The sequence below is a fragment of the Trichechus manatus genome, unplaced genomic scaffold, assembly GCF_000243295.1.
Source record: "Trichechus manatus latirostris isolate Lorelei unplaced genomic scaffold, TriManLat1.0 scaffold00052, whole genome shotgun sequence".
In the NCBI taxonomy this organism is placed as follows: Eukaryota; Metazoa; Chordata; class Mammalia; order Sirenia; family Trichechidae; genus Trichechus; species Trichechus manatus.
The window spans coordinates 11,582,486-11,592,286 of NW_004443988.1; the positions used below are offsets into that span (position 1 = coordinate 11,582,486).

Genomic DNA, 9,801 nt, shown 5'->3' on the forward strand with positions numbered 1-9,801 from the left:
GAGGGTATGAAGGCAGGCTCGTTCTCCTCAGAGGGTATGAAGGCAGGCTCGTTCTCCTCAGAGGGTATGAAGGCAGGCTCATTCAGATGGGTGCAGAGTTGCTGGAACTTTATTCCTTTCCAGTCTGGACTGCCTCTCACCTCGCCACCTGCCCTTCCCTTACCCCAAGCCTACCTCAGGAGGCGTTCCTTATCAGTAAATCAAGTCCTGTCTCTGCTGGTACGAACCGATCTTGAAAAAAATAAAATTTGCCAAAAGTTTCTCCCAACTGTTGTCAAGCTAGCACTTTGACCTGGAGGGAAGCTCTGGGACTCATGGTCCCCCCATTGGACTTAATCACCTGGCACTGGCGGAAGCTCATTTTAGGAAAATGGAACCCAAGAGGCACCAAGCATTTAGCTGAAGTAGCATCAACTTCTCACTTCATGGGCAGGAATTTTTTTTTTTTTTGAGCCAACGTGAAGGAAGATTGTGGACCTCTCACACAAAGTAGAATTGGCCTGAGCAAGGAGGGAAGCCATCTACTTCAGCCTAGAGTTGGCTGGTCTGTAGGCCAGACCTTCCCTAAACTTGACTTAGAGGAATTCTGTTCCCAGACAGAATTAATAGTATACCTGGAATTCACCTTCTGCCTTCACTATGGAGAGCTTAAAGCACTTGTCCACCGTGGACTTGAAAGGAATCCTTGGCTTTCCCAAATTCCTAAACGTTTTTTCCAGATACAGCCCTGTATAGAAGCTCTGATTTAGTAGGGGCCATTAGCCCAAGATGTTTTGGTAGCACTGAAGTCAGCTCCTGATCCCTGTGAGCAGAGCTGTGGTGCCTGCCAAGATTCACACACACTCACATGCACACACTAACGCACACATACTCACAACCTACAGGGCACACTATGGAATATTAATAGTGATTGTTTTAGATTAGTGTTGTAATTATAGGCAAGTTTTCTTTTTCTTTTTCTCCTTTTTTTAGTAATTCTGTATTTTCATTGGTACATTCTAGTATGTATTTTATTATTTTTATGCTTTCTTCCCAAATTATAAAGGTAACATGCCCATTTACGGAACTTTTATTTTCTTCTTTAAACTTTTGTTTTCCAATCATTATAATTTCACTATGTATAAATCACAACTGTTAACATTTTAGCATACTTTGTGTTCTTTTCCCATGCACTTTTATTTTTATGTAGCCAAGATCACATATAGTTGTGCTGTGCATTTTTGCTTACTGGCATATAAGTCATCAGCATCACATCATTACAACTTATCTTAAAACTGCTTCAAAATCATCTTTTTAATAACTGCACAATACTATAACATAATGGTAAAGAATGATTTATTTCACTATTCTCCGATTGTTAGAATTTTTTGATGTTGTATACAATTTTTTTTCTTACAATAATGTTATAATTTTATGTGTAAGTCTTTGTCTATAATTTATACTGTTTCCATAGCGTAGAGTCTTAGGAGTAGAATTTCTGAGTAAATAGGTATAAGTGTGTGCATTTGTGTGTGTGTTATCACTATAGAGGTAATACCTATTCCTCGTAGAAATTTAAGCAAATACAGTACAAAGAGAATCACAGAAAATAAAAATAAAAACTGCCCATATTCTTATCACCAAAATATTTTGGTATGTTTGTTTCCAGTATTTTTCTATGCATTTATATTTTAAAACAATAAAAGTCAGGTAATTAGTGAATCCTTTTTTCACTTAATTTGCTGTTGTGACTATATTCTTGTCATTTGGTTTTCTTTATAAAATAGTATTTTATTTTGTTATGTACCATATTTTATTGCTGGATATCTAGGCTGTGGCTGTGGCATATTTTACTCTTAGAAAGAACACTGCTGTGAACAGCATTTTACATAAATCTCTGCATAGGTCTGATTGTTTCCTGGGAATAAATTCCTGGAAGTAGAATTATTGGCTCCAAAAGATTCAATATCATTAAGCTTCTTGATTATACATTACTTTGAAAACAGAAAACATAAACAAGAGAGTTTATCAAAATAAATGCTCCCAGCATTGAAAGCTCTATCAAACAGGAACTCAGGAGTATATTTTGCTTATATTCTTTGGGTAAAAATCTGTAGAGATGGGGTGATGGGAGAGCTTGGTAGATAGAGTCAGAAAAGTGTTTGGTTATTAATTTATTAATAAACCAAACCATACCAAACCAGTTGCCCTCGAGTCAATTCTGACTCATAGTGACCCTATAGGACGGAGTAGAACTGCCCCATAGGGTTTCCAAGGAGTGGCTGGTGGATTTGAATTGCCGACCTTTCAATTAGCAGCCTGAGCTCTTAACTACTGTGCCATCAGGGCTCCAATTTATTAATACTTATTATTTATTATTATTAGTTTATTAATTACATCTTTCAAGCAGAGATGATAATAATTCATATGTTTAAGCAACATTTAGCCTAGCTGGTGATCACATTCTTGTCCCATGGTGAGTATATTGACATGTTCTCTGGATTACAAGTATATATGGGTCATCGATTGCCCTGCTTGTCTCCTTTACTCTATTAGTGGCACTGAGCACCATGAGACCTTGAGGAAGACCAGGGAAATCACCTGGGCCTGGAGACCCATGAAGATTGGCCAACACAGGCTCAGGCCGCTGACCTATCTTGGTTTTCCTGGGATTCCAGGTCTGGCTCATGGAATGCTCACAGTTTAGAAATATTGCTTCCCTGGAATCAAGCATAGACTGGGCTCTTAGAAGTAGATCTAAGCATTATGGAAGTCTTGAGCCCCATGACAAAGGGCCATCTACCTGACGATTCTCAATCCCAAGGCTCCAGGTGTTTTGCAGCCAGTAACCAGTGTAGGCCAGTGTTCAGGTATAGTCCACCTACCCTGTTGGTTTACAAAGTTAAGTCTTACACAGACAGACATACTTTAAAACTGTTAATTTATTTATTCTTATAAGTGGCAAGTAATACTAGTTTTCCATTTATGTAGTGATAGAGTTTCATTTAAAAACGAATATAAGCTTTCAACAAGTATTTAAAAAAAAATATGTGAGCTGTAATGTGTACGTGGATATGACAGAAATGATGAAGGTAAGGTGGTCCCCGACTTCCCGAGGTTGGTAAGCACTGGCTCATGCCAGTGCAGTAAAGGACGAACATGGGTTCTTTCGGGGATGTCGGTGTTGTTAACATGAAGGACATTTTTTTTTTTTTTTTTTTTCAAAAATGAATGTATTTTAGGTGGAAGCATCCTTAAAGACCAGCTAATACTAAATTATGATTTGCTTCCTCTGATATGGCAATTAAAGCATCAGCATCCCTCCTGTATCTTTTCTTCGGCACCTAATATTGGAGATTTCCATGCGAAATTATTTAATAATGCCTCTGTGTAGATAATACTTTAACAGAGTGTTAAAATTGGAGGACACCTACCCCTGGGGTTCACAGAAACTTTCCAAGGGATATGACAACAGGGAGTATTTTCAGGAAATCAATTTCCATGTCTTCAGCTTCCTTCTGTTGCTTTTCTGAAATTGAATTTCCTGAAAACAGGCTTCACCCATGTTCTTTTCCTACCTTTCCTATCAAGATTGCCCTTCTCCCACTTTGTGAGAGAAGGGCCTGCCTCTCACCCTTCTCAATCTATTAAGGTGCCTTTCCCCAGCCTGTGGAACCATCAGGAGCATCAAACAAATGGACCATTCAAAATGTCGCTGTCTATGAAGCCCCATGAGCCCCACGCATCTGTCACATTAAGAGATACCAATCCAATAAAAATTTACCTTTGCGTTTAATAATTATTTGTAGTATGTTTATTGATCAATTGCATGCTAACAACCACAATAAGTCAATGCAGAATTTTTTTTTTATTAACAAAGTGTTAGGGTCACAGGAAATAAAAATTAAATATCAATATATATGTTTTATTGCAGAGAAGAATGAAATGCTAATCAAAACTTTCAAGTATAAAAATATATTAGGATAAAAATTTATGGAAGAAGTAGAATGGAAATATGGCTGGTGGATTCGAACTGCCAATCTTTTGTTTAGCAGCCAGTCTCTTAACCACTGCAGCACAGGGCTCCATGGTTTCAAGTAGGGAAAGGGGTAATGGTTGATATCAAATTGCTATGGTATTTATAATCCATTGAATACATTTAAAAGAGCAGTGTAAAAGTTTATCTTTGAACTGTTAGCATTTATAATATATCAGAAGTTTTAGGTATCAATTTAAAAATGTCCAAAAGAATACATAATTTTAAAAAATTATTTTAGGGGGTGCATAAACAGAAAGTATGTGTACCGTGGACATATACAGTCTCCTTAGAATCAAAACTATAGCACGAAAACATCTTAAAGTGAGATGGCCTTTTTGAGACTGGTCCAGTTGCCTGGTTCAGTCTCATACCAGATACAAGAATGCACTCTACACTAGCATACAACTTGGTCACCTAGATGGTCTTTGAACCCCGACAGTGACAGGTTGCTCAGAGCCTCTCAGCACAGCAGGACTGTGGACTAGGAAACGGGACATCCGGTCTCTGATCTTGGCTTTCTACCATCTCTGTCATCTCAGGCAACTCATATCACCTCTTTGGGCCTTGATCTCCCTATCTTTAAGTGAGAGAGTTGATTCTGTTGTTTCTGTTAGAAAGTTGTATAACAAGGTGAACTCCTCTATCCTGAGCCTACATCTGTCCAACTGGAGTTAAAAAATTTCTCTCTTCCTCATGTCAGCCTTTCAGATATTTGAAGATACCTATTATGTTCCACCCTAAATCTTTTCCATTATTAAAATATGCATTGTCCTTCAGCCTTGACTTATGTAGTCATCTTCCTGAGGGTGTTTGTTCTCTAGGGCAGTGGTTCGCAACCATTTGGGTCTCAGTCCCTTTCATACTCTTAAAAATTATTTAGGATCTCCAAAGAGCTTTTGTTTATGTGAATTATATCTATTGATATTTATTATTTTAGAAATTAAAACTGAGGTTTTTATTTATATTTATTTATTTAAAAATAACGATAATAAAACTATTGTGTGTTAACATAAATAGCCAGTTTTAATAAAAAATAAGTATATTTTCCACAACCAAAAGTTTATTGAGAAGAGGCATTGTTTTACATTTTTGCAAATCTCTTTTTGTCTGCTTTAATAGGAGACAGCTGGATTCTTATATCTGTTTCTGCATTCAGTCTTTTGCAGTATATTTTGGTTGTAGTAAATGAAGAAAATCTGGCCTTATGCAGGTAAATAGTTGGAAAAGGAAGAAATATTTTTTAATTAATTGTTTACTATGGTAAATATGTAGGTAACAAAACATTTGTCATTTCAACAATCTTCACACATACAGCTCAGTGAGAGTAAATTATGTTCATCATATTGTTCAACCATCACCAATAATTGTCCCTGAACTTTTCCATCACCCTTAACAGAAACTCAGTGTCCCCTAAGCGTTGTGAGGAAGAAATAGTTTAATAGCCTTTCGGATATTTTTCTTTGATACTTCACCAAAACTTGGCAAGTGGTTTCTTAAAAGTTAGTGGCAGTGTGGAATCTGAAACCTTATCAATGAACTTTTTGTACTCTTATATTAAAATTCATTAGTCTTTCTTACACTTTTACCCATGCTTGGTTTTGTAATGTAAGAGAATTATCATTTGGAAAAATATAGGCTCATTGGTGTCATGCAGATCTCCCAAATTTTAGCATATTTCATTACACAATATCACAAATTACATTTGTTAGTATTTCTACCCTTCTCATCAAAAGTCTGCAAGAAGTAGGAAGTTGTCAAGCTAACGGTGGCTAATAAAAGTTTTCCAAAATTCTCATTTTTGCTTGAAAACTCCACTTTTATCATTGGTAACAAATATCATCAGTTGTTTGTTTTCCTTGAGTGACAGGCTCACTTTGTTCATCTTTGAGAAAATGTTTGCCAAATAGCCAAGTCTGAATAACCATAGTTTGTTGGTCTGTTGTTCTTTGAAGTAAAAATGACGTTCCATGGAAAAAGTGGTTGGTTCAGCTTGCAACTCACTTGGCAAGTGCTTTTCCTGGACACAGCCCTTGCACCTGGCTATGCAGCGGAAATGCTGTGCTTACTTTCCATCTCACTGCACAGAGTATTAAAACTATGCATTTAAGAGTCAAGATGCAATTAAAAAAGTAATTTTGACTGCTTCATCAAGGGCATAAGTTACTGTTTTGTTGGGTTTTTTTTATTGTGAGTGTGGCAGTAAAGAATACAATGACTACTAGTACAGTTTGCTTTCACAGGCTTAATTCTTACTCAGGTGCCAGCAGTTTCACCCACCATTGCTTTTTACACCAATAGTGAAAAAGGCAAATAACATCTTAGTATTATTATGAAAATACTTGGACTTCATAGACAAAACGGCCGTTTTTGTCCATGGAGTCAAAATACTTTTGGACTCAAGAAAGGGTCTTCGGATTTGGGCTTTGAGAGCCGCTGCCTTAGCCTGAATGGGTTATGTTCTGATCTGAGGGCAGCAGGACCGTTACCTCCCTGTTAGCATAGATGGCTTCAATGAGTGTACCTCTAGGAATATGCCCTATTTGCTTTGGGTTTTTAGCATCAATATTGCAGTGGTGATTGACTAAAATCTCTAAGCCTCTTTTACAGGATCTACTACCAAGCAAGGGTTCCATCTGAAAAGGAAAAAAAAAATGTTTTTCATTTAAAGAAAAATGGTTAATTAGCTGATGACCTCACTTTGGGACAAAGTGAGTTGGAAGTGACAGATGTCATCCGAGTGGAGACATATAGTGTGTGGGAAGGTAGAAGTGCAGCTGTAGATTCAGGAGTCCTCACCCTGGAGGACAAGCGAAGCCAGGGAGCTGACTGAGTCTGAGCTGGGCTGAGTCTGGAGAAAGCCACCCAGGGCCTAAGCCTAGGATGATGCCTGAGTCCACAAAGGCACAGAGAAAATGTGGTATGACAGGTCAGGTAAACTTGAGCACGACCATGAAATCAGGCAAAGAGAGCATAAAGACCAAAGCAGGTTGACCTGCCCAGTAGAATGCTGCAGAGAGACAGTGGTGACTGAAAGCCGAGCAAAAGTCTTTAGAGACTTGGAAAAGCAGTTTCAGTAGAGGGATGGGTTTGGAAGCCACATGGTAGGGATTAAGAAGGAAACTCCAGACAAGGATGGGAAGGCTGAGGGACCGGACCAAACACTCAAGGGTTTTGTGTGCAAAACAAAGAATTAAGGGATGGTTGGAAGCAGCCATGGGGTCATGCGAGGCTTTCTGAGAGAGAGGAGGTGTGGCCATGGGACATTTGGGCAGTACCAGTAGAGGAGGTTAGAGAGAGGGATCTGTCATCCCCAGAGACCTGGAGGCGACTGTCCTCTTTCAAGAGGGCGGTGATGATACGGTAGATAAGATGCCGGCTTTTGAAATCATCCATGCCAAATACCTGCAGTCTTTTCTCACAGCCCTGGAAAACTTCGGAAGAAAATTCTCTAACATTCCAAAAGCCCCATCTGTTCCCTGGGCCCACAGTTATCAGTAGCAATTAGTGCTAATTAATTGGAATTTGGAACTCTTGACTTGCAGGTTGGGTGTGTGTTTGAGAGATGAAAGACGGTGTATATCCAGAGGATTTCCTTTTCTTTCAAGTTTCAAGGCTGGAGGCTTAAGCATCTTTGATCCGAAGGAAGGAGGCCCAGCAGTAGTTACAAAGCTCCAGATCTCTTCTCAAGCCTCCTATAGGATTAGAGGCACTGGAGAAGGGTGGGAGAAGGTGATATTCCACATCCCTAGTCCAGGAAGGATTTGAGCCAGAGTCTTAAAGACAGAGAATGAGGTGACCAGCAGCCAAGTGGAGATGGGAAAATATTCTTCCTTCCCTGAATTCAGATGGTAGCTTCTTTAATATAACCTTTTCTGTTCTTACCAGCTGCATTTCACTTTGAAAAGCCAGTCAAATGCAAATAAATACGTTAATAAAATAGCAGGAGGCAAGTATTTCAAAGAGCATACTTCTTGCCTTCACATATTGTTAGGGGGAAGAAAGCAAGGTGCACTTTTCATTTGAATGCGTTGCTCTTCACTCCTTCAGCCTTTGGCAGAGCAGGATGCTGGTAGAGATTTGCCCATTGTTGTAAACCAACCCCTCCTAGGAAAGAATAAACACACAAGCCAATCCATTGTTGTTCTCCAGGAAAAATAAGAAATCTAGCCTTTGGGAAGCTCGGGATGGGAGCTGACCTAGCTGAGCAGGCCAGGGTGGCAGGCCACTGGAGTAGGCCGAGTGGGGGGTGGACACTGGGAAGACCTCTGGCTGTAGGGACTTCCACTTAGAGAGGCCAGGATCTGGACCACCCAGCGGTTCCCATTCCAGCTGGTCTCACGTGTGCCCTGGGGAAACAAAGGCACTGGGAGGGAATTGGTGAAGTCACAACCATTTTTCCAAAGAACCTGGTCCAGGATTTGTGAGCACTAGCCCAGGAGTGCTGCTAGCTTGCTTCTGTCCCAAGCTACAGCTATTACCATTCCAGTCCCTTGCTCTAAATGCTCCCTGGGGTCCCAGCCTTGCCTAATAAGAACCGTCGTTAAGAATTTAGAGTTTACAGAGAATGTCCACAGGTATCTGCATCTGATTCTCTCCAAAGCCTTGTAAGATGGGAATGAGCACTATTCCCAATTTATAGATGAAGGAGAGGGGGTCAGAGGTGGGTGGCCCTAACAGCTTTGAGAGCTGCCAGGCCCTGTTGCTACGTGGTCACAGGCAGCATTGTGTGATAATTCCAACAATTCTGTAAAGTGGAAATTCCTCATCTTACTCAAGGGGCAACTGAGGCTAAAAGTAAAAAAAGAAAAAAACAAAGTCCGTTACTGTCAAGTTGATTCCGGCTCATGACTCAGAGAAGTTAAAATGCCTTGACCAAGGTCATAGAGCTAGTAAGAGGCAGAGGCAAGGTAAAAGCCAGGTCTTTCGGATTCCTGGTCAGCTGTGGGATGGGCGCTTTCCGGTAGCAGGTTTGAGGGTGATTTGTGATCCCTCTGGAACTAGAGAGCGGAGAAGCTTGCCATTCGGTTTTCTGCACTGAGAGCAGGTCCTTCTCAGGACCTCGGGGAGCCAGTCTGGCATTTATCTCTGGCCCTCTGCCCTCTTTCCCCTTCCTCTGATCCACCCCAGCAAAGAGGGGCAGGATGTCCAAGCTGGTGAGGCTCAGCTTGCAGAGCTGGTAATTAGCCCTTTGTGTCCACTTAACCACCTTTCATCTCCCACCTGCTGGTGTCTGCTTTCCCTATTAGCATCTCTCAGCTCTCAGCCCTCCGCCCCCTGTGGCCAGCTCAGGTTGTTTGTCAGGGATGATGGCGGAGGGATGTGCGCACGGGGGACGGCGGCTCCAGCCAGAATCACTCACATTTTCCATCCTAGGTGCCAAACATCTCTCTCCTCTCCCTGCCCCATGGCAGCCAGGTTTAGGTCACCTTGCGTAAAGGCAGACAGTTGATAGCTAGGCCCCCAAATTTGGGGCCTTTGAGGTCCTGGTATTGCCTTTCAGTTCTCCTCCGTGAGAGAAACGGGAGCTGGCCGACCGGCAACTTTTACACTAGAGCAGAGTCTTGCTGACTGATTCCTCATCTCCGGAGGCTCACTCTCAACCCCAGAATCCTCTGCTGTGAGGCCACCTGTGCTGGACGATCAACCGGACATCCTGCGTTCTCCTGGACAGTCCTGCTTCCACTCTCCTTATGTGGACAGTCTATACCTGTGATGTCCAGTGACACCACATGTGGCTATTTAAATTTATAGTAAATTCATATTTATTTATGTTATATATATAT

At 40.8% G+C, this 9,801-nt stretch overlaps 1 protein-coding gene across 1 annotated transcript in view; it reads left to right on the forward strand.

Annotated features, from left to right (window-relative positions):
• Positions 1-9,801, forward strand: part of LBH (LBH regulator of WNT signaling pathway) — a 26,529-nt gene that overhangs the window by 9,546 nt on the left and 7,182 nt on the right. The gene's annotated exons all lie outside the window — the stretch shown is intronic.